This window comes from Gorilla gorilla, chromosome 13, assembly GCF_029281585.2.
Source record: "Gorilla gorilla gorilla isolate KB3781 chromosome 13, NHGRI_mGorGor1-v2.1_pri, whole genome shotgun sequence".
NCBI classification, from domain to species: domain Eukaryota; kingdom Metazoa; phylum Chordata; class Mammalia; order Primates; family Hominidae; genus Gorilla; species Gorilla gorilla.
Window position 1 is genome coordinate 40,400,137 of NC_073237.2, and position 23,000 is coordinate 40,423,136.

Genomic DNA, 23,000 nt, shown 5'->3' on the forward strand with positions numbered 1-23,000 from the left:
GGAGAGGGAAGATAATAGAGAAGAGAAAGTAGGGGTTAGGAAAGTAAAAGTGAGCTTAAAGAATAAGTAGGATTTGACAGCAGGAACTAAGAAAGGAACAGCGAAGGGAAAAGCAAATTGAAAAAAATATATACGTATTTAATGGGTAGGGAAGATTGAGCCTGAAAAGCCATTTGCCAAACACAGGGTTCCTGAGCTCTGAAGGATGGGAAGCAGGACCAAGAAGGCAAAAACAAAAAGCACCTCAGGTCATGAGATCCGAGTTCAAGTTGAGAAGAAAATTTCTGGTGGCAAATTTAGTTTGAGAAGTTTTTGCCTTCTTAAAAAACTTTTCATGTCTTACATTCGCTTACTCTTGGTCACTGCATGACTCCAGTGAAAAGTGACATAATACTTAAAGGTTAAGTGCCACAAACAAATTTGCCTCATGATGAGAGAAATGTCAGGAAAAGAAATTAATTAGAAAACGACGTCCCTCAGTAACCGAAGTCTTCACCTGCAGTTAAAACAAGATCGTACCATTCTAAAATGTCAAATTTATCTCTTTTGACTCACTACATTTTTTAGGCATTATAATCTTGATATAAATTAATAACAAATTTTCTATAACAAGTGATCTTTACCTTTTTAAGTCAAAAAAGGAGTTTCTACCACAAGCTGAATATCACATGGGATAGTTGGATTCATTTATTTGTACATATATAAAGCAAAAACTTAACTCCCAAAGCTTACGTCTATGAACAGAAACCAAACAACATCACTTTTTTTTTCTTTTTAGCTCTATAGCATCTTTCAAGAAGAAAAGTTCTGTTTCGTTTTGTTTTTAAGTCCAAATTCAGTTAGTGTTTTTGGCTTAAAAATGACCAGCTTTATGTCACTGAGTTCAAATCGAATTTTTTTATCCAAACTAATTTGACTCTAAAGCAGCAAAAAGTAAAATATTTAAATCAACAAAGAAAATGTATTCCAAGGACACCGATTCTACTGTCAGAAATAACTGTTAAGGAATTTCCTTTCTAACAAACAGTGTCTTTCTCTAATCAAGGCTCTGCCAACTCCAGGTCTCTAGTCCCTTCTCTCTCCACTGTGACCGCTCAGGTGCCTCAGGGGTGGAGAACACATCAGGGCATCCCTCCTTATTCTGTTTCCAAGACAACTTCTGTTAAGACAAAGTTTTAATCCCACAGTTTATTAATCAAATCTCCCCCTTGATCCTTATTTCAATGAGAAAAACTTATGTCAAAGGCCAAAGGCAAACCAGAATTCCCCATTAAGATTCTTCAACAATCATTTCAATGCACATCAAACAAATACCACATTTAGAGGGAAAATCACTTAGTTGATAAAAGCAAATTATAGGATATGTTATTGCCATAATAGTGCATGTCGTTTGAAGCTTAGGGAGCTAAATCAAAAATTTTCTGCCCCATCCACTAAAATTCCAGCTGGGATGCAAAGGCACAAGATGACAACATCAGAAGCAGTTGAATTTCTATGACCTTTTATATGGTGGCCAGAAAACCACAGAGAGACTCTTGACAAATTCCTTCTGAACTTAGAGAAAAAACAGATTTCCAAACTCTCCCCCTGGAAGAACTTTAGGGCAAGAGATAGCATAAAGTTTTTGCTAATGGTTTTTCTTTATTCCAAGGTGAGCCAAAGAAAACTTTTATTTGTAATAGAAGATAGTTTAGCAATAGGAACAAAGCCAGTAAATACAGGGACTCCAGCTATATCATTGGGGACCCAAGAAATGCTATCTTTGGCATAAATATTACAGGTCTGTCATTTCTTACGATGGCAGCAAGATTTTCTGTAGGTGGCAGAAAGTTGTTCTTGTTCACTGATTTGGAAGGTCCCTGTTTTAATCTGCAAGGTAGAAGGTGGTTATATAACCCCAAAAGATCTGAATACATTAATATAGATCTCTTTATAAAACATGGAAAATGAATAAGAGAATAATTTAACTATAAGAAAATATTACATCAACATAACATGACATCTTTTTTTAGGCATTGTCCTATGCTTGCTGTTTTGTAATTGTTTTGGATTTTGTTTATTTGTTTTACTTTGTATGGTCTTTTTTTCCAGAAGCAGTCACGATGAACTTGGCAGTCCCACTTCTGCCACATTCCTGTCACGAGTAAATCTCTAAAAGGGGACTCCCAAGACCGTAAGATGAGTTGGTGGGAAGATACTGAGGGAGCCCTAGTTTCACACTTCAGATGATTCTTTAAAGAACTAAATTGGTTCTCCATTCTAGTGATTGCTTCATTTCCAAGACCTGGTGTGCAACTTACTCCCCAGTAAGACCGAATTATGTCTCTTTTTTTTCTTGTTGTCATATCTTATTATTCATTCATCAAATATTGGGTTTCTCCTCTATGCCAGGCAATAGGTTAAACAATGGAGGTCACAGTGATAAAAGAGAAAGATTCTGCCAGGTAGAAATTTACTAATGAGTAGTTCCATTCAATGAACTACTTTCCACAATCCTTATTCTTTGGGGACTAGAATGTGACTTCTTAACAGAGCCTTCCTCAAGCAGCTTGAATCTAATCCCTAAACCCAAGCACTTTAGCAAAACCCTTTCTAATTCCTCTTTAAATTCCTTCTAAGATGAGATTTAGATCCAGAATCTAGAAAAGAACTGATCTTCTTGAGCATCAAGTGGTTCTCAGGAAAGACCGAGAAGTAGTGTGCACACAGAGTTGCATAGATCACTATGTTCACGAGTAACCCTGGATGCTAACTTAGATCCCACTGAGATCCCTGGTCCCCTAGTCAACCAGGATCCTTTCAATTCTGTTTCCCATATGAACTCAGGTCTCTAGCAGCAAACAAGTGAAAAATAATGTAGGGAATCAGAAGCATTGCCCACTCAGGGACATCTGTCTTTCCAAGGCAGGAGAGACACGTTTGAGCCATCCCTAGTATTCTGGGAAGGCTAATCATCTCCAACGGGCCTTACACCTCTAAAATGCTACAATACTAGATTTCAGGTACAAGGTCTTTTTCACTTACAATGTAAAAATTTACTTCACAAAATTATTTTGACGTAAAAAAGAATGTACTTTTAATTGATGATAGCTGTTCTTAATTTAATTCAAGAACAGAGATAAATAGTTCATTGTAGACTAACTCTGAAAAAGTACCAAGAGACTGAAAAAAAACACATAATTCGCATTAGCTGTATTATTTTAAACCCAAGAATAGGCTCGTGGTGGATAAAATGAATTTGAGTCATACCTATCAATGTGTTTCTGATTTTTCTTCAGGAGAGCACATTTCTGAAAAAAAAAAAAAACCAGTAAAAGGGTGTAGAATATTATGTTTTCCAAAGTTTGCTTATAAAACCCTGACAGCTAGTGCAATCCTGGCCTCAAATCCTCCTGCTAGGACCTGGGTGACATAGAAGTTGAGCCCTATAGCAGCTGCTTAAGGCATAGAGGTTGATTTGAAAGAAGATCCTAGAAAATGAAATAATTTTAGTACTGTAAGGAACTCACAGGAATTTAGAAGAAGTAATTTTCTGCATTTAATGCATTGATTTATAATGGTAAAAATTAAATCAGAAAGATCAGGTTGTCTTAGGTAAGTCCTCTCAAACGCTAAGTTTTTTAATTGGAAAATATATATATGTGTGTGTATGTGCATGCAAACGTGTACTACAGATGTATAATATAATATATACATTTTGTAATTTTAAATAAGTATGATCCAATCTGGTCTGCTATTCTGTCCCACTCTCTCTGTCCGTCTATGCTTCTATTGGTGCATTACAGGGATATATATATTCTGAAATAATTATGTAAACAAAATGGTGCTTTGTGATAGTCTCAAAAAATAAAATAAACAAGGGATGCAACCAGGTTCTAAAACACATATAACTCAGTTTATTTGTTAACACAGAATAATAGCTACAGAATCCCCTGAAAAAATATGTGATTATTTCAAATATACTTACAAAATATCTTAAAAATTGTTTTGAGGTTTGAAATGGAAGTATTTAGCAAGTCAGATCTGAAACAGTCAACAAATGCATCAGAACTAGAAAGTTTTCTGTAAAATACTATTGTTTAAATAACTTGCCCTCCATAGTTTAAAATGTGCTGACTTCCAATCTGTGAACTAAGAGGGCCAAGAAGATTAAAAACTTTTTGATGGTTAATTCTCCTCTCCCAACTTACACCCACTTCTAGCTCCATTTCCAGGGATGACTTTCAACTGTTTCTTTTCTTCATTTCTTGGTAGTTTTCTTCATATACTACCATTTATGATTAACAGTAAGAAATTCACCACATTAGCACTACTGCCCAACCCCCAAAGGCAACCCTTGTTATTATCATCTGGAGACTGTCACTCCAGGAGCCATTCCCACTTATACACAGAGACGAGCAGAGAGTAACACATAAAGAACAGCAGTTCAAATGAGATCATACTTATTTTCAATTTCTAAATTAGTTAAATCTATTTGAATTTCAACATAAGAAAATAAAATGAAATGAAGAAACGGTAGTTTGGACACCTATTCATAATATTGGTACCTAAAAGAATTCTTTAAGAAAATAATTTTAAACATTAAAAGATAGGAATTGTTACTTCAGAGGGGAAAAAAAAACCTCATGATTTAAATTTAGAGCATCATTTTGAACCTCTACTATAAAAGATAAGAAAATTAAATAGGAATAATAAACCTTTCTCTTCTCTCCCCACCTTGTAATATTTAATTGTTCATTATAAGGTTTATAGCATGTATATTCTGTTCTGCAAACAAAATTCCCACAGTAATTTAATATTTCTATACTTAAGTATATTCAGTGAAGAGTATGGGTCCTCTATCCTGTGTTTTTTAATTTGCGTTGTGTCTTTTTTGGCTGGATGTCATTGTCCAGTTTTTAGATCATTTGCAACTAAGGTGCATGGGTACAGTATTGCTTCACTTCTCATTTACTTGAGAATATCTGTTCATTGCCTTGGTATTTGAAGGAAATGTTCGTTGGGTGTCAAAATTATTGGGACACATTTGATTTTCTCAAAGTTTTGGAGCTATTGATCCTCTGTGTTCTCACTGATAATTATTATAGAGAAGACAGAGGCCAACATTATTTTCCACCCACACAAATAAATTGCATTCACTGACTAAACATCCATAAAAGTCTTTATCTTGATGTTTAATAACTTCATGAGGGTATGTCTTCTTGATGCTTCATTTAAATTTTTCCTGGGACATGGTATAAGTATTAGTCCTATAAAATATAAATTCCATGAGAACAGTCAATCTTTTCCTTTTCAATGTTCTGTTCCCAACGCCTAAAATAGCACCTGAAAAAAACTAGCCACATAATGAACATTTTTGAATAAAACAATAATACAAGCTTTTATTTCAGAAAAGTTTTCTTCTAGTATATCATTAATCATTATTAATATTTTATATATCCTTTATTCTTCAGAACCAATTATGCATACATATAAACTTTCTAGTATGTCTTTCATACTTATTATAATTTTAATATTTATACTTAAGTTTTACATATGCTTACCTATCACATTCTTGATTGTATATATTTTCAGTTGTATTATTCTTTCTGTGTGGATTTTAATGTGGTTCTTAAAATATTTCTGAGTTCTTTTCCTCCTATTTCTTTTCTGAATGCTGCTACCTGTTTAACTGCCTATTCAATCATTCTACCTAGATACCTAAAAGAAACTTAAAACTCCACATATTCTAAACCTAACTCATAATCTACTGCAGAATCATAGTCTTCCTTCAGTCATTCCTATCTCAGTAAATAACATCACCATCTACCCAACTCTATGAGGCTGAAAATGTAAAGTTATTTTAGTATAACCTTTCTTCATCACTTCATCCGAATCACCAAGTTAATGCCCACTCTGTAAATCCTTCCTATAAAACATGTCTTAAATACATCTGCTTCCTTCCATCTGTTCTGCCACCAAATAATCCTTACCACCAATATTGCTTGCCTGGAGGTAGGAAGCAGCCAGATGGTATAGAGTATTATAGCAGTATGATAAGGAGATTAAATTTTACTAAAATAAAACAATTGGGAATCTCAATGGCTAAGCCTTTTACATACCTTATCCCATTTAACTCTTCGAACCCTCTGAGGTAAGCAGGGGTAAATCAATTTGGTACATGTATAAACGAAGTAGTTTTTCAAAACCACAGAAATGTTGGAGCTAGGATTCAAACTCAATTTAATATGAATCCAGAGGCCATGGTTTTAACCCCTGTACCATATTGCTTCTCACCTAGATGGAGGTGATAATTGAAATCATAAACACTAAATGGAAGATACAATATGCCAATAGAAGAGGTGAAAGTCAAGGATGTACCTTTAGTATACATATACAACTCTACTTGAAAGATAGGAAAAGTATTCAATCACAGTAACAAAGGAGAGGAAAGAACAACTTTCGGTATCATGGAAACAAAGAGATGAACTTTTCTTAAAATATGTAATATGTTTAGGAGAGATGGTGAACAATGATATCCGAAATCTTTGATCTGTGATAATGCCAGTGGATGCTGTAGTGACAAGGATTTCTGGTGAACTGTGATAGCACTGCCCTTCTGTAGTGATGAAAACAGACCACACTGCAAAACATTCACAAGTGGTGGTTACATAATTTGAAAATGAGTGAGCAAATTAGGTTTTTTTCTGGAGAAATTTGCCACTGAAGGGGAGAACAAAACATTTTATCTCAGAAGGGTGGCAATAGAGAAGAAATTGCTCAAGGAGGAGAAAACATTAATATGTTCATGTCAGTGTAGTAAAACAGCATTGGTGTATTAGTTCATTCTCACACTGCAATGAAGAAATACCCGATACTGGGTAAATTATACAGAAAAGACGTTTAATTGACTCGCAGTCCCGCAGGGTTGGGGAGGCATCTAGAAACTTAACAATCATGGCAGAAGGGGAGGCAAACACTTCTTTCTTCACATGGTGGCAGCAAGGAGAACTGCCAAGCAAAACGGGGAAAGCCCCTTTTAAAAACATCAGATCTCATGAGAATTCACTCATTATCAAACGAGGGAAACTGCCCCCAGGATTAAATTACCCCCAACCAGGTCCCTCTCACAACATGTGGGGATTAGGGAAACTACAATTCAAGATGAGATTTGGGTGGGGACACAGCCTAACCATGTCAATTGATCAGACAGACTCTTACCTCAGTCATCTGAACAAATCACTTAGCCTGATACTCTATTTACTTGTCTAGAAAATGAAATTAATAACACCACCTCAGTTATCTCACAATTATGATAAAAATTATATGAGATAATATTTGTGAAAACTCATCAGTGCTATACAAATATAAAATATTTTATTACAAAATATATATAAATATCAAAGTTGTTTCACATACATAAAAGTAGCAATTTAATATACAGTTTTTCTACTTTGTAAAAGCTTACTAATATAAGACTACATCTGTATGTGCCTGGAAAAGAAAGGAATTTTCAGATGAATTTTTTAACTAAATTAACAGTCAATATCTTCTCAGTAGACAAGATCAGTCATGTCATGTAGCTAGTACAATTAGCTTGGAAATAAATTTAAAAAAACAATCTGTATTTTGATCTTGTCCTTTATTATGTCACAAATTATGGATGGAATGCCAATTAATGTCTACAATAGTGACAAACAATTAATTGGAATTTCACTAGCACATCAGTGATTGGTTCTAACAAAAAAATCAACCTTTATTAATGTCAGTAAGTAGGCTTGAATTTCCTCACATGAAATTAATTTTCACATTCCTTCATTTGCATCAGAGATAAAAATACAATAATATCCAACATCTAAATACAGTACTCTGTTTATAACTTAAAAATAACAATAATTTTAACCCCCCGCCCCCGCAAAATTATGTCTTCTCACAATATAAACATAGAACAAAATTTAATTTTCAAAATATGCCCACTGGTCTTCATTGACAAAAACATTAAATTGTACTCTATCCCAAAATGCCCTTTCAGGCATTCAATACATGTCCTCAAGATGCAGGAGGCAGTGTAATTTAGTCATTTAAAGCATCATCTCTGGAATGTAGCAGACATAGTTTCAAATCTTGGCTTTACAATCTAGTAGCTGTAGAATTTGGATAAATTATATAATTTCTCTAAGGTGAGTTTACTCATTTGTAAAATAGAGATTTTAATAATTATTTCCATCTCATATTGGTGTGAGGTTTAGATGACTTAATGAATCTGAAGTTCTCAGCACAATGCTTGGGAAATAGTAATAGCTGTTTAAATATTAGCCATTTTTTGCATTTTTTTCATTGTTACACAGTAAATGTCAGGACTGGGAAGGTGAGGATTATACATCAAGATTACGTATGCAGCAATTTTATTTAGGAGTGCCCTCACGAACAATACCTATGGGGTTGTAAAGGAAGTAGGTAAGCAAAGGAAAAAGTTGAGGGGCAGCGATGTCACAACAAAGGCCTGAGCCAATCCTTTGGTGAGCTGTGGAACTGGGATAGCATATCAGAGCTGTCTCAATCAAGGCAAGAAAATAAGGTCTTTATAATTCCACCAAAGTAGGCACTGGGTGCAGACTGTTCTCAAAGATAGGATATGACTTTGGTTGATATGACACTCTTTAGTTGAGGGCTATCCTCAGTGAGGGACTCAGCTGACACTCTTCAGCCACCATTTCTAACAGTGTGGGAATGAGTGCCTTGGTCCTAAAGGAAAAACTGGGAATCGTCTACAGTAAGTTATCTAAAGTTTTCACTACTGAATAAATACAGTATAATAAAGCACTTTTCAAATCAAAGGAAGGTCCTTTTAAATTGCACAAAATATGCTGAAACAGACTTTTATATATTTGATTATTTTAATAGATGTTCTCATTTAAATTAGAAACCAGAGTTCATAATCTTAACTTTTTAAAATTTGGGATGTGTGTGTGTGTATGTTCTACCGTCTTAATTATGCTTCTTTCTCTGTTAAACCTCTTTTTAAAGATAGCATATTCAAACTTCTGCTCAGTGTAGACAAAATTAATACAAACTCAGCCTCACTAGAATCCATTTCAAGAAGTTCTATTGTTTTCTCATATAGACAAAGTGCAAGTACTTTGTCTGCAATGATAAAAGAAAAGAGGACATTTTATCCCCAGTTAATAGGAAAAAATTTCCTGAAGAAGGTTACACTTTAACAATGGAAAAAGTGGAACTTGTAGAGATGTAGAAGTTTTTAACATAGATGCAAATTGAGTGCATTTCAAAAATTCTGAGAGAGATAATCAGGCACATGGGAGAGTGAGTCAGTTTGCCTCAGTGACTATTCTGAGGAAGCCTGATTAAGAGATTTAAAGTAAGAATTTTGTTCTTGTGCCTAAGGTAATTAGAGTTTCCCAAAGAAATGTAAAAAATCTTATTATGGTGAAAGTAGCGTTCAGACAAAATAAATGTGACTATAGCATTCAATACTAACTATGGGAAAGTATGCTGGGACTTACAAATTGATGAGAATAGGGATAGAAACAGTACTTAAGAAATGATCAATACATAGGCAATGGATACACACTAAAGAAAATCAAAAAAGACAAGATATAAGAAATGATATTATATATTTAAATTCAATCTAACTCTGAAGGAAAATAAATAATGAGAAGTCACATTTTTTAACCTCTCTCTTTAAAAATGTAGTTGAGACTAAAGCATTTGTAATTCAAAAGAGAAGCCTAAGATAAGGGATTAAAGGAAGAAACAGCTCTCTTTTTGTTACTTTTCATCTAAATAAGTGAGTTTATTTTTGCATTGACTGTAGAAGAGGAAAAACGTAGGAGCCATAATTGGAGTTCGAATACTGAAAAATCTAGCAATTTGGAAGTATGTACAAAATCATAAGAAAACTTTAGAACTAGGAGTGACTTTAGATCTACCTAGGGAAAGAGATTTTAAACTACTTTTAATAGCAGAACCTTATTTTCCCCAAATGGAATAATCTTCAGTACTTCTGATACACAAAAGATAAAAGTGCAGCTGTCTGGCTTGAAGTAGGGACAGGAATTTCAAAGCACCACCCATCGGGTTCATTTTCCCATCCTTGGAATAAAATTTAATAACCCTTGTTCTAGTTCAACATCTTTAGTTCATGTATAAAGCTACAAAGAATGAAGAAGGCAAGCTAACTTATGAAAGTCAAAAAGCAAACACAGGGCAAATCTGAAACTAGGACCTAGGTAATAAGTATAGTATCTTCTGCACAATTTGCCTTCTTAGACAATGTTCCATATGAACAAGATTTTACTGCCATCAAAGGGTAAATGTTGATCATTAGGAAATAATATATCATAATTTGTAAAACAGGTAAGTATTATTAAATACAAAAGTCTAGAAACATTTTTATATTTTCTAGCAACATTTAAATTTGTCTGAAAATATGTATCAAAAACTCTCAAAATGCCTTTAACCCAGCAATTCCACTTTCAGAAGTGTATTCTACAAGTATATGTTGATACATGTTTATGAAAATTCAGCACAATTATGCTCACTGCATATCACATGAAATAGCTAATAACTGTGAATGGTCTTTATGCCTACAAATAGAGGTATCATTCTCAAAATGTTACACCCTTAAATTCTAATACTATGCAAACATTGGAAAGCTGGAGGTATATCTATGTAAGTGGAATGGAAAGACATCACAAAAATTTATTATCAGACACTTCTGCTTTTTGAGATTTGATGGACTAAATATTCTGGAAGGTTCACATATTACCAAAGAACTAGATCCTGCATCAAACTAATTACATTAATGGGCTCCCAAGAAGTAAGAGAAATCTCCAAAGGGAAGAAATAACCCTGTGAGCTGAAATCTGATTGGTGATTGGTAAAGACACATAATAGGCAGGCATACCTGATAGATACATGCCATTATTAAAGCCACAATCAGGAGATAAATACCTTAACCAGTGGGTTATAGGTACGAACTAGAGACTGTTAGATTAATCTGGTGATCCTGGAAAGGAAAGGGCTAAGGTAAAACTACTTTGGTAGTAGCACTTGGCTTCTAAAAGAAATATATGCAAATCATTTATGAAGCATAGCATTTGTCAGTTCAACCTCTACATTATCCACAAGTTAAAAGCAATTAAATATGATTTCACAAAGATCACAAACACATTTTAAAGGTATTATAAATAATGATCAGGCAGATTTGAATAAGAAAATAGTAGAACTTTTTAGTAAGAAAATAGATAAAAGAACTTTTTTGTAAAAGTCCTATTTATTTTCAGACCCTCTACATTTGGGTGAAGGGCAAAAAAAAACACCTAGGCCCTACTACGCTCAATTAGCTTGGGGTTGTGTCCTCTGTTATAAGCTTATTTGTGTGTCTCTTTCCCCTCCATCCCAATTCATATGTTGAAGCTCTAAACCCCCCTACCTCAAAATGTGTATTAAAAGATAGAGCTTTTACAGAAGTAATTAAGTTAAAATGGGGCCATTGGTGTCCTTATAAAGAGAGGAAATTTGGACACACATAGAGACACCAGGAATATGGACATATAAAGAAAAGACCGTGAGAGGGCACAATAATAAGATGACCATCTGCAAGCCAAGTAAATAGGTTTAAGGATAAACCAAACCTGCTGAAAACTTGATCATCGGTTTCTAGCCTCCAGAATTGTGAGAAAATAAAATTCTGTTGTTCACACCATCCAACCTGTGGTATTTTTGTTATAACAGCCCTAGCAAACTAACACATTCTCAAGAAAAGACATGCTGAAGTCCTAATTCCTGGTACCCGTGAATGTGATCTTAATTAGAAATAGGTTCTTGGCGGATGTAATCAAGTTAAGATGAGATCATAGTGGATTAGGGTAGGCATTAAATATCATCACAGATGTCCCTGAAATAAGACCATGTGAAGACACAGAAACACAAAGAAAAGAACACTATATGAAGATGGAGGCAGAGATTGGAGTGATTTATCTACAACCGGAGGAAGACCAAGGATTCTGGGAACCACCAGTAGCCAAGAGAGAGGCATAGAACGTATCTTTCTTCAGCGTCTCCAAAAGGAATCAACACTGCTAACAGCTTTATTTCTAATTTATAGTCTTCAGGATTTTGAGAGAATAAATTTCTGTTGTTTAAGCCAGTGAGTGGTAATTTGTTTCAGCAGCCCTAGAAAACTGAGACTTCCCTGCTCAGCTAAGCTGCTCAGAAGCAGGCTTACTAAGACTCCACAATCAAGACCCGGGCACACAACACATGCCTAGGACTCAAACTAAAACAGAACCTCAGAAAGCACTCTGTCACCTCCCCCGCCAACCAGGAAAGCAAGTAACAAATAAATAATAACAGTAATCTACTACTAGAAAAAAGGAGAAAACAGAGAGAGAACTTCTCTAAGGTACAAGTTTAACAGAGAATGTCAAAAGCTAAGTATAGAGTAAGTATATTCAGAAAAACCCTCCATTATCTCAACTCCCATCCTAAGCACAAAGTAATGCTAGAGGAATTTGAAAACTTTGGAGCATTATATAAATTATAGCAAGAAGAAAACACAGACTTGGTTCACCTCCCAAATGGATTGGTTTACAACCTAGAAAAGAATGAGGCATGCCTATTTACAAGCATTACTACTATGAACCTCAGTCCTACACAATGTGTCCAATTTGCAGCTAAAATTACAAAATACACAAAGAAGAAGGTATAAGGAAAAAGGAAAGGCCAGGCACAATGGCTCACGCCTGTAATCTCAGCACTTTGGGAGGCCGAGGCGGGTGGATCTCCTGAGGTCAGGAGTTCAAGACCAGCCTGACCAATGTGGAGGAACCCCATCTCTACTAAAAATATAAAATTAACCAGGCATGGTAGTGCATGCCTGTAATCCCAGCTACTAGAGAGGCTGGGGCAGGAGAATTGCTTGAACCCAGGAGGCAGAGGCTGCACTGAGCCAAGATCGCATCATTGCACTCCAGCCTGGGCAACAAGAGCAAAACTCTGTCAGAAAAAAAAAAGAAAAGAAAAAGGAAAAAGCAATGTGAAGAGGAAAAGCAATTAAGAGTACCAGACTCAAATATAATAGATGTTGCAATTATCAGACAAGGAATTTGATATAACTATTATTTATATTTTAAAAGCCCTGCTAGGAAAAGTTGACAACTTGCATAAACAGATAAAAATTTTTAGCAAAGAGGTAAAAAATAATAGAATAAAAGCTCAAATTGTAATGGTAGAAATGAAAAATAGTAGTAGAGATGAAGAATTCTTTGATAGGCTCATCAATAGACTTGAACACACTAAAGACAAAGAATTGGTGATCTTGACTAAAAGTCAACAGAACTGGAATCCAAAAAAATAAGAAGAAAGAAAGAAGGTGAGACGGTGAACAAAACATTGAAGAGCTGTGGACCAACAAAAAATGGCCTAACATGTCTGTAATTGGAATACCAAGAGAAAAGATAAAAAGTAAATGGAAATTCTAACATTAAGGAAGAGCAGCAAATTCCAGATCTAAGAAACTCAAGTAATGCCATGGAGAATAAATGCCAAAAAGCCCCACACTTATATTATAATATTATATTATATTTATTATATTATATTATATTATATTATATTATATTAAAATTTTAAAACCAAAAGAGATCAAAAATTTTGAAGGAAGCCAGGGGAAAAACAAGTTACGTACAAAGGAACTAAGATTTAAAAGTTACAGCAGACTTTTGTCAGAAATTATACATGCCTGAAAGCAATGGAAGAATATCATTAAATTAATGCAGAAAAAAAATTAAATATGGAATTCTATACCCAATGAAAACACCTTTCAAAATGAAGGTAAAATATAGACTTTTTTGGACAAACAAAACTTGAGAGAATTCATTACTAGCACACTTGCACTACAAGATATGTTAAAGGAAATTCCTCAGTTAGAAAGAATATGACACATCACACAGAAATTTAAATCTATACAAAGAAATGAATAGTCCTGGAAATAATATTTATGAACAAATATATAATGTTGCTCTAAAAGATAGTGGATTATCACAGCAAAAAATAGTACCAATTTATTGTGTATTTATAGCACATGTGAAGATAAAATTATAAAAAGATCCCAAAAGAAGGGAGGGAGGAATTGGGAGTATAACATTATAAGCATCTATGAAGCACTATATGTGATGTGAACATAAAATATATGATTAATTAAAATATGAACCCAATAACAACTATAAAAATATATACTAAGTAAAAATAATAAGTGAATGATATAGATAAAATGGAATCATCATAAAATAAATAATACAAAAGAAAACAACAAAAGAATCAGAAAACAGATGAGTGCATACAAAAAATAACTGGCAAGATGGTAGAATAATACAAAAATGTCAGTACTTACATAAAATGCCAAAACACACACTCGTTTAAAACTAAGATTGTTAGATTAATTAGAAAGGCAACATCCAATTGCATTATGTATTCAAGAAACTTACATTAGACATAAATATGCAGACAAATGAAAAATAAAAGGACGAGAGTGTATATATCATGCAAACAACCACAAAAAAAAAAATGCTGTAGTGGCTATCTAAATAGTAGACAAAGTAGACTTCAGGAAAATTAGTATAATAAAGAGAAGCAGCTTAGTAGAATGACAATAATTCCAAACATGCATTCATCTAATAGTACATCAAAATATACAAAGAAGAAAACTAATAAAATTGAAGGGAAAAATAGACAAACTACTTATTGTTAGAGACTTAAATATCCTTCTCTCACTAATCAATAAAATAACTGGACATAAATTCAGTAAGAATATAAAAGACTTCAACAACACAATCAATCCTCTTAACCTAATTGACATTTATAAAACAATGACTGACTATACATTCTTTTCAAATGTATGTGGAACATACACTAAAATAGATCACATTCTGGATCATAAAACAAAGAGGAAGTCAAATTTTCCCTGTTTGCAGATGACATTATTGTATATTTAGAAAACCCCATTGTCTTAGCCCAAAACCTCCTTAAGCTGATAAGCAACTTAAGAAAACTCTCAGGATACAAAATCAATGTGCAAAAATCACAAGCAATCCTATACAACAATAACAGACAAACAGAGAGCCAAATCATGAGTGAACTCCCATTCACAATTGCTACAAAGAGAATAAAATATCTAGGAATCCAATTTGCAAGGGATGTGAAGGACCTCTTCAAAGAGAACTACAAACCACTCCTCAGTGAAATAAAAGAGGATACAAACAAATGGAAGAACATTCCATGCTCATGGATAGGAAGAATCAATATCATGAAAATGGCCATACTGCCCAAGGTAATTTATAGATTCAATGCCATCCCCATCAAGCTACCAATGACTCTCTTCACAGAATTGGAAAAAAACTACTTTAAAGTTCATATGGAACCAAAAAAGAGCCTGCATCGCTAAGACAATCCTAAGTCAAAAGAACAAAGCTGGAGGCATTGTGCTAACTGACTTCAATGTATACTACAAAGCTACAGTAACCAAAAGGGCATGGTACTGGTACCAAAACAGAGATATAGACCAATGGAACAAAACGTAAGCCTCAAAAATAACACCACACATCTACAACCATCTGATCTTTGACAAACCTGACAAAAACAAGAAATGGGGAAAGGATTCCCTATTTAATAAGTGGTGCTGGGAAAACTGGCTAGCCATATGTAGAAAGCTGAAACTGGATCCCTTCTTTCCATCTTACACAAAAATTAATTCAGGATGGATAAAAGACTTAAATGTTAGACCTAAAACCATAAAAACCCTAGAAGAAAACCTAGGCATTACCCTTTGGGATATAAGCATGGGCAAAGACTTCATGACTAAAACACCAAAAGCAATGGCAAAAAAAGCCAAAATTGACAAATGGGATCTAATTAAACTAAACAGCTTCTCCAGGGCAAAAGAAACTACCATCAGAGTGAAAAGGCAACCTACAGAATGGGAGAAAATTTTTGCAATCTACCCATCTGACAAAGGGCTAATTTCCAGAATCTACAAAGAACTTAAGCAAATTTACAAGAAAAAAACAACCCCATCAAAAAGTGGGCAAAGGATATGAACAGATACTTTTCAAAAGAAGACAGTTATGCAGCCAGTAGGCCAATGAAAAAATGCTCATAATCACTGTTCATCAGAGAAATGCAAATCAAAACCACAATGAGATACCATCTCACACCAGTTAGAATGGCGATCATTAAAAAGTCAATAAACAACAGATGCTGGAGAGGATGTGGAGAAATAGGAATGCTTTTACACTGTTGATGGGAGTGGAAATTAGTTCAACCATTGTGGAAGACAGTGTGGCGATTCCTCAAGGATCTAGAACTAGAAATACCATTTTACCCAGTGATCCCATTACTGGTGTATATACCCAAAGGATTATAAATCCTGCTACTATAAAGACACATGCACATGTATGTTTATTGCAGCACTATTCACAATAGCAAAGACTTGGAACCAACCCAAATGTTCATCAGTGATAGAATGGACAAAGAAAATGTGGCACATATACCCCATAGAATACTATGCAGCCAGAAAAAAGGATGAGTTCATGTCCTTTGCAGGGACATGGATGAAGCTGGAAACCATCATTCTCAGCAAACTATCAGAAGGACAGAAAATCAAATACCCCATGTTCTCACTCATAGATGAGAATTGAACGCTTGGACACAGGGAGGGGAACATCACACACTGGGCCCTATCGGGGGATTGGGGGATGGGGGAGGGATAGCATTAGGAGAAATACCTAATGTAAATGATGAGTTATTGGGTGCAGCAAACCAACATGGCACATGTATACCTATGTAACAAACCTGTATGTTCTGCACATGTACCCTAGTACTTAAAGTATAATAAAAAAATAAAAATTTAAAAACATTTAAAACTTGTAGAAATTTAAATCATACAAAGTATGTTCTGTAGCCATAATGGAATTAAACTAGAAATTAGTAAGAGAAATATACTTGGAAAATCCCAAAATAATTGGTTAGCAAACAAAACATTTCTAAATAACCCAAAGATGAAAGTGAAAGTCACAGAGGAAATTAGAAAATATTTTAATTGAATGAAAATGAAACCATAACCTGTCAAAATATGTGAGATGCAGCTAGAGCGATACTTGAAAAGCAACTTTCTAAGAATCCACCTTAAAAACTGGAAAAATAAAATTATATTATACCCAAACAGAATGAATAAAACATATAGAAATTAAACTGAGAACAAAAAAATAGAGAAAAGTAATAAAACCACAGCGATTTTTTGAAAAAAAAAAAAAAAAATTGTACTCGTCCAGCCAAATTGACCAACAAAGTAAGAGAGAAGATATGAAGTACAAATAATAAGAATTTTTACAGGGAGACATCACTATAAATACTACAGACATTTAAAGGATAATAATAATATTACAAACAACTGTATGCCCAGAAATGAACAACTTAGGTAAAATGGGCAAATGCTTCAAAAGACCCAGACTAGGAAATCTCAATCATGTAACAGATAATCCAAATAATTCTATATCTATTAATTAAAGTGTACTTCTAGATTAAAGTTTTCAACCAAAAACTCTTCAAGCCAGAGGGCCACACTGGCAAACTCTCCCAAATATTTGAAAAAGAAATAATACAAATTTGACACAATCTTTTCCAGAATAGAAAAGAGGGGCCAGTTCCCAACTCATTTGGTAAAGCCAAAAATACTCTAATACCAAAAACCAACACAAGACGGAGGTGGGGGGCGGGTGGAGAGAAAAAATTACACAGCAACGTCCCTCATGAATAAAGAGACCAAAATCCTCAACAAAATACCGGTAAATTTCGTGAGGTTTTTTTTTTGTTTTTTTGGTTTTTTTTGTCTTTTGTTTTTTGTTTTTGAGAGGGAGTTTCACTCTATTGCCCGAGCTAAAGTGCAGTGGTGTGATCTCGGCTCACTGCAACCTCGGTATCCCAGCTCAAGCAATTCTCCTGCCTCAGCCTCTCCAGTAGCTTGGATTAGAGGCACACGCCACCATGCCTGGCTAATTTTTTGTATTTTAGTGGAGACAGGGTTTCACCATGTTGCCTAGGGTGGTCTCAAACTCCTGAGCTCAGGCAATCCGCCCGCCTTGGCCTCTCAGAGTGCTGGGATCACAGGCGTGAGCCACCACGCTTGTCCAAAATACCAGTAAATTTGAATACAACAATATGTAAAAAAAAAAATAATAATACATCATGACCAAGGGTTTTTTTTTTTTTTTTTTTGACGGAGTCTTGCTCTGTCGCCCAGGCTGGAGTGCAGTGGCGTGATCTCAGCTCACTGCAAGCTCCACCTCCCCGGTTCACGCCATTCTCCTGTCTCAGTCTCCCATGTAGCTGGGACTACAGGCGCCCGCCACCATGCCCGGCTAATTTTTTTTTTTTTTTTTTTTTTTTTTTTTTTTTTTTGTATTTTCAGTAGAGACGGGGTTTCACATTGTTAGCCAGAATGGTCTCGATCTCGTGACCTCGCGATCCACCCACCTCGGCCTCCCAAAGTGCTGGGACTACAGGCGTCAACCACAGCACTCAGCCACCGTGGGGTTTATTTTTAAAATGCTGAGTTTGTTCAACATTTGAAAAGCAATCGATGTATCCACTATATAAATCTAATAGAGAAGAAAAAAAAAATCACCATCTCGAAAGATAGAGAAAAATTTGAGAGATTTGAACACTGATTTGTAATTTATAGAAAATGTTCGGCAAATTATAAAGAAACTTCCAAAACCTGATAAAGAAGACATACCAAAAAAGCCTACAGCTTACATCGTATTTATTGATGAAAGATTGAATGCTTTCCCCATACAACGAGAACAAGGTAAAGATGTCTGCTTTCCTGTTTATCATACCAGATGTCCAAGACAGTGCAGTAAGGCAATCACAAGAAATAAAAGAAATACAAATTGAAAAGGAAGAAATAGAACTGTCTCTATTCTTGGGCAATAAGATTGTATAAAATCCTGAAATCTATTTTTAGAAAGCTAAAAGTACTAATAAGTGATTTAAGTTTTCAGATAGAAGTTCTATATTTAAAACTCTCTAATATTTCTATACAATAAGGATGAACAATTGAAAATTAAAATGTTTACAGTACTATTATAACAGTACCAAAACATTAAATACTTAGTTACAAATCTAACAAAATATGTACAAGATCTGTGTGCTGAAAACTACATAACATTGAGTTTAACCATCAAAAAAGTGACTTTTATGAACTGGAAGAGTTGGTGTGGTTAAGATATCATTTCTCCACATTCTGATCTATAGATTTAATATAATTTCATCAAAATCTCAGCAAGTTTTACATAGAAATGGACAAGCTGATTCAAAAATTTATATGGACAGTTAAAAGAATTAAGTAGTTCAAAATAATCTTTTTTTAAAAGTACCTGATTTTACAATACCTGATTCAAGATTTACATTAAAGCTGCAGTCATCAAGACAATATGGCATTGGTAAAATAATAGACACCTAAATCAATTTTTTTAAGTAGACAATCCAGAAGTAGATCACACATGTTTACTTGATTTTAACAGATACAAAGTCTGTTCAATTGAGAATAATCTTTCCAACAAATGATGCTGAAGCAATTAGCTATCCATATGCAAAAAATGTATAAATGTTGATCCCTACCTCACATAATATACTAAAAGTAACTGAAAGTGAGTAACTACTCTAAATGTAAAACATACAACTATAAACTGCTAGGAGAAATCAGAGATACTCTCTGTGACTTTGGGTTTGGAGAAAAATTCTTAGGTACCAAAAGCTTAATGCTTAAAACAAATTCATAAATTATGTGTCAACAAAATTAAGAACTTCTGATCCTCAAAAACTGTTAAAGGAATGAAAAGACAAAGCACAGACTGGAAGAAAATATTTATTAATCACACATCTAATTAAAACAAATTTGTATCTGTGCATAAAAATTCTCAAAACTCAATAAGAAAATAGACAACATATGTTTTAAAATTGGCAAAAAAAGTGAACACTTCACTAAACAAGCCATATAGATCATAAACAAGCACATAAAGTTGCTCAAAATAATTAGTCATTCAGAAAGTTTAAATTATAACTCAGTGAGATACCATTAATTTAAAATGGCTAGATTTGGAAAAAAATAGGCAACTGACAATATTAAATGCTAATAAGGGTGCAGAGCAACTGAAACTTTGACAAATTGCTTGTGAGAATGCAAAATGATACAGCCCCTTTGGAAATGTGTGCTACATCTTATAGTTTTTTATGAAGTTTAACATACATTTATCATATGACCCAGAAATTTCACTTCTAAGTAGGTACCCAGATGAAATGAAAATTTATATTTATACAAAAATGTGTATACAAATATTGATAGCCGATACATTTACAATTGCAAAAAACTGGAAACAAATTGCTCTTCAGCTAGTCAATCAATAAACAAGCTGTAATACATTCCTATAATAGAATACTACTACTCATAAAAGGAAATGAACTACTGATATGTACAAAAACATGAATGAATCTCAAATGCGTTATGCAGAAGGAAAGAAGGCTCAAAAGGGTATATAATGTATGATTCCATCTAAATGACACTCTGGAAAAGGCTAAACTCTTGGGGCAGAAAACAGATTAGAGGTTGCCAAGAGTGGGGAAAAAGGGGAGGGACTGATTTACAAAGTGGCATGGGATGATTTTGAGAGGTAATAGAACTGCTCTATATCTTAATTTTGATGGGTAGGTGTTTGTAAAAAGCCAAAGAATTGTAAATCACAATGAATAAAATTTACTGTATGTAAATTATACCTTAATTTTGAAAAATGAGATTATGAAAAGAATATATACTTATATGATAAAACCATTTTAGAAAAACAAATGATAAAATTCAGTTTACTGAGTATCTATAGGAAGTAGAAAATAGGATGAAATAGGAGTGTAACACAATTATATAAATAATGTTCCAGATCCTAATTGCATGGTAGATTCACTAGTGTTCAGTAATTATCATGCTTCATTGCTTACGTATCAATTACATGTATTCTTTTGTATTTTTCAAACACACAATTTTTACACAGAACAAAAGGAAGTGCCCTTCAATTGCAAAACCAAACAACAAAGAAGAGACATTATTTAAGTGAAAAGGGCAGGTGAAGAATACCTATTCCTTGATGTGGAAATCTGAGATATAAGAGTATGCACATTTTAAGTGGATATATACTAGCAGATATACATGTGTATGCGTCTGTGTGTGTATACATAAACTAGTTTCCTTTCTATAAAAAGTAATGTATTTACACATTTTACTATCTTTAGCGACATAATACTTTATTCTAACCCACTAATTTAGAAAGCTTTAATCCCTGAAAACAAAACATTCTCTTTCCAGTTTTTTTTTTTCTGATTTCATTACCTCCATTTTGAATTTTAACAAACCCATCCCAATTTCAGTGTCATGTACTACTATTGCAATTCTAAAACTCGACAGTCTTCCTCTGAGGTGTATATGTGAATTGCATATGTAATGTTCAATATCTTTACACAGGCACACCAATGCAAAAATTATCATAATTCACTGATCAAGTGTATATTTTAAAAGAACCCTGCTCAGTCATGCAAAAATTCACATGGGATCTGTAAACCCTCCAACTCTTTGACTAAATATTTCACATACTCTTTAATAAGGGTAATACAAATGTGAAACACTTCCTCTTTAATTGTCAATATATGACTGCTAAATATGCACATGCAATTGACATGCTGCTCTGCCACTTGCTGCCCAGAGGGTTGGAAAAGCAGCTGTCACCTCGATACTAGTGATCAGATCAGGGGAGCAATCAGGCCAGGCACACACAGATTCCATTATCTGATCAGCCTTAACCCTGATCCTGCCATCCCACTGAGAAGGGCTGTTAGAGGCGAATCCAGCAAGGGCCCCAGCTGCAAGTTTTTCGTTAGTTTTCTGTTAGTTGCCATCAGCGACAATCCACCATGGAGTCTCATGGGAAGTACTGATCCACAGCTTCCATCTACAGACATTAAATCAAGCAGTTTTTTTTTTTAAGTGTTTGCAAATTTTTTCTTTCTCCCTTTTCCACTCGTATATCCCTAATGTAATTTATTTATATTTATTATATCTTTGCAGATACTCTTTCCAGATTTTATCATGGACTAAAGTTCATCTGAGTTAAAATAGTTCAAGACTATGCGCAACGGGGAAAAGGAAATGTGAAAATTAATGTATTTATTCCAGATTGCATTTAGCTAACATCTTTCTTGAGTTTAACAGCTCAAGGGATTGCAAAATTATTGCATCAGCTTGACTGTGATGCTTTGTTCATTTTTTAAAAAAATAAATCTTTAGGCTCCAGTACTACCCTACCTTAAAATGCTATTATAGTTTCCTAGTGGCTACAGAGTCAAAGGAACTGTGTAGTCTCCTTTAATCTCTTTGACTCTTCAGAGATCTGCATACCTGACCCGTCTCCATTACCTCAGGAATTATGATCGGATTTAACCTTCTGCTCATTGAATTAGTGTCAGCTATCATTCTTAGTGTACATTTGTTAAATTCAATCTCTCCTATAGGGGAATGCCAGGCAGAGAAACGATAAGTGTATTAAATAGTCAGAGAGGGAAGACGGCAGAAATTGAGACTTAGAATCACTGTGCAGATAAAGGGAACTAAGTTCATGTTGCTGCTTCATTTCTTTCAAGAAGGATACAATCACAGCAGGAAGTGTAAGCCTTTATAGTCAGCCTTCCTGAGTGTAAGGAATACTAAGTGACTCAGGACTTTTCTTTTCCTTAAAGTGAAGAGGTGGATTTTTTTTTAAGTCAATGTTAGTCCTACTAGGAAAGCAACCATGTGGAAAACTCTAAAAATTCAGGTCTTCTGTTAATTCTCAAAAAAAAAAAAAAAATTACAACACAGGCAGTAGCTGTGAACACTTCCCTCCAGCAAAGCACAGCATCTTTGA

At 34.2% G+C, this 23,000-nt stretch overlaps 1 long non-coding RNA gene across 2 annotated transcripts in view; it reads right to left on the minus strand.

Moving 5' to 3' along the window:
- LOC129524574 (uncharacterized) overlaps positions 1-23,000 on the minus strand; it is a 248,486-nt gene that overhangs the window by 67,451 nt on the left and 158,035 nt on the right. Inside the window, exons 4-5 of one of the 2 annotated variants that reach the window (XR_008668398.2) lie at positions 3,250-3,290; positions 1,811-1,869 (exon numbers count right to left, since the gene is read on the minus strand). The exons of the other annotated variant lie outside the window; for it this stretch is intronic. This is a non-coding gene — a long non-coding RNA (uncharacterized lncRNA). Of the gene's footprint in view, positions 1-1,810; positions 1,870-3,249; positions 3,291-23,000 lie in introns of those variants that run through there. 2 annotated transcript variants of the gene reach the window in all.